The sequence below is a fragment of the Oryzias melastigma genome, linkage group LG7, assembly GCF_002922805.2.
Source record: "Oryzias melastigma strain HK-1 linkage group LG7, ASM292280v2, whole genome shotgun sequence".
Taxonomy (NCBI): domain Eukaryota; kingdom Metazoa; phylum Chordata; class Actinopteri; order Beloniformes; family Adrianichthyidae; genus Oryzias; species Oryzias melastigma.
In genome coordinates this window covers 11287492-11290316 of record NC_050518.1, presented here as the reverse complement: position 1 = coordinate 11290316, position 2825 = coordinate 11287492, and positions in this window count along the sequence as shown.

Genomic DNA, 2825 nt, shown 5'->3' with positions numbered 1-2825 from the left:
AAAAAAAAAAAAAAAAAAAAAGCGGGACTCCACTTTATGCAAAGTTTTGTCTCTGACCCGCCACGGGGGAACGTTTTATGCAACATCTCATTGATTTATTGCCTGCTTGGTTATATTCGAATATATATTGAAAAGAAGAAGAAGAAGAAGAAGAAGTCTGCATTAAATATTAATCCTGCATGCTGGACATGTATGGTAATAATTTCTATTTTGTATTTTCATCTTTTCCTGTATATTAAGAGCATGTGTTGATCTGCGTTTCTCCATAGATTTTTCTTTTTTTTTAATGGGAGGGGGGTTTAGAGAATTGCAGCGGGAACACAACAGCAGGACTGGCGGTGCAGTATCATGGTGTGGGTTTGTTTTGGCTTGTAAATATTATGCAACCGCAAAACTGCACAAAATTCAAGAGGCTGGTTTGAACTTCTTTCTTTGTGTTTTTTTTTCCCTCTCTGTTTTACTAGTTAAGACAGGAGGGAGGGATGGGATCTAAGAGTTTGGAGGGCATTCTTCTTATTATTTTTTTTAGTAGTTGCATTTAAATACAGAAAAACTGCGTGTCAAGTGCACTTTTTGTCAATGATTTCAAAGTTTTCATTTGAGATATTGTGCAGACCTCCCTGGAGGAAACATACTATGATATAATATTGCAGCATTTTTCAGGACAGGCCTGTGGAGTGATGTTTGGATGCAGATTTGCTGCGTGAGGTTATGAAAACGAGCGTGTGGCGACAAGATTATTGGCTTCTGCAAACCAGGAATTGCTGAAAGTGACGCAAAGTGGCTTCATAATTGTTATTTGGCTTAGAAAATGAACCAATGCCTTAACATTTACATTTAGATAAAACGGATTTGACCTAAACTAGAAGAAATAAGTGATTTGGCAGCCACCTGTTACGCGTTTTACGCATTTGATTAATGCCTTTTAATTTTAAAAGCGGCAACAATTAACAGAACATGGTGTAAAAAATATATTTTATGTTTTCCTATTTTTTTCTGCCGGTCAGTAAAAAAAGGGGATTCAGGTCGTGCAAATTCTCAAAATGAAAACAATGTTTATGTTATGTAATACTTTTTTTGTCTGTTTTATTATTATTTGATGATTCTGGTTCTGCTGGCCAGATGCATAACTTTGTTTTTATTATTTTAATGATTTAAATTAAAGTGTCAAATCATATCAATTAAGCATGGTGCTTGCATTGAAACTGTCGTTGAAAAGTCATGCATTTAACAATCGTTGGTTTGTTGATTCAACTGTGTTGAAATCGAACTGAAACTGCAGCAGCGGGTTGTTGTTTTGTTTTTCTCCAATTCCATGTACTTATGATGATGGGGATCAGTTTTCAAACCTGTTTATATAAATGATAGTAACACTTAAATTTGAACTGTTTCATTCAGGCTGGTTTCTGTTTTGTCTTTTTGTTGTTGTTTTTGACAAAGTTGTTTCCTATTTTGCTTATTAAAGTCATTGAAATGGCAACTTGGACCTCTAAGACTTTTTTTCTTATCCAAAATGTGTTAAAGGCGTAAAAAAACAAAGAAAGTGAATGCAACTTTCTTCTGTTTTCGCGCCCTCTAAAGTGTTTACATTTAATTTCTCCTTGACCAATATTCTATTTTAGGTTTTAAGAATGATGTGGAAACTTTGGCTTTCAGCCCCTCGTCTGCAGTGATTAGATCACCGGCTCTGGCAGTTTATCTGCCGCTGCAGGGAGATTCCTGCGCGCGCTGCTCTGCTGACTTCTGCAGAAATCCCTCCGTCACAGGAGCGCACAGAAAAGGGAGATCTTTGACCTTGCAACACACCGGAGAACAGATGAAAACACCAGATTTACATTAAGTGGTAAATTAAATTTCCGTTTTATCACGCGTGGCTGCAAACGCACTTAAAGGCTAAAAGTGCGCACGGCTGCGAGGCGCTCAGCCCGACGCACACTTGTGCGTAAAAGCGACGCAGTTTTTTTTCTTTCACATACTTTTGAAAATGAGTATTTGAGCTCAGTTCCTGATTGTTTTTGCCAAACTTAGGAAGCAATAAAACACGGGTTTTGCTCTTCACTCTCCATCGTGGGCCTGCAACAACAACAGAAGCAGTAAAAAAGAAGGGAGTAAGAGTTGAGCTGCTCCTGGTTTAGAGTTTCTGGTGTCAGAACATTATCTGCCCCGTGTCTGCACATTTTCAAGGACAAAACCACGAGGCAGAGCATCCACCAATGACAACAAAGCAAGGCGAGTCTAGTTTACATTGTAGCTCCCTCCTCTCCGGGCAGCCGCTGCAGCCTGAGGGAACGAATTCAGCGGAGGCGAAGCGGGAGAAAGAGGCCCGGGCGTCAGGATGACCCAAAAATAACAAAAACATTTGTCTAGGATGATCCGTGTCACCTTCTTTTATACATTGCATATGGGATCCGCTGCATGGGTGAGCCAGAGACACACATGTGGACACCAGCATGTGCGTTTGTTGTGCAGCATCACAACTCAAGAGCCCCAAAACACCTGTAAAAACACATCTGGATGCAAGGAAGAGAGATTTGGTTCAAAAATGTTGTTTTTGTCTTCCATTTGATACATATTTAAAACACAAATCTGAGGGTACATATTTACAATAAATGTAATTTTACTTTTAGTTTTTGTTTCTCATTTATCACAGGTCCATAGGTTTTAGTGCCTAATTTCTAATGTGTGAATACTTTAGTGATATTGTCAGCTCCTGTCTGCAGCAGCAAACCACATCATCTATAAACTCTTCAAGCATTCAGGTCAAACCTGGCGCAGGTGTTGTAAAAGCATCTGTGGTCTTTACATTTTGGTGCCGATTAGCTCTA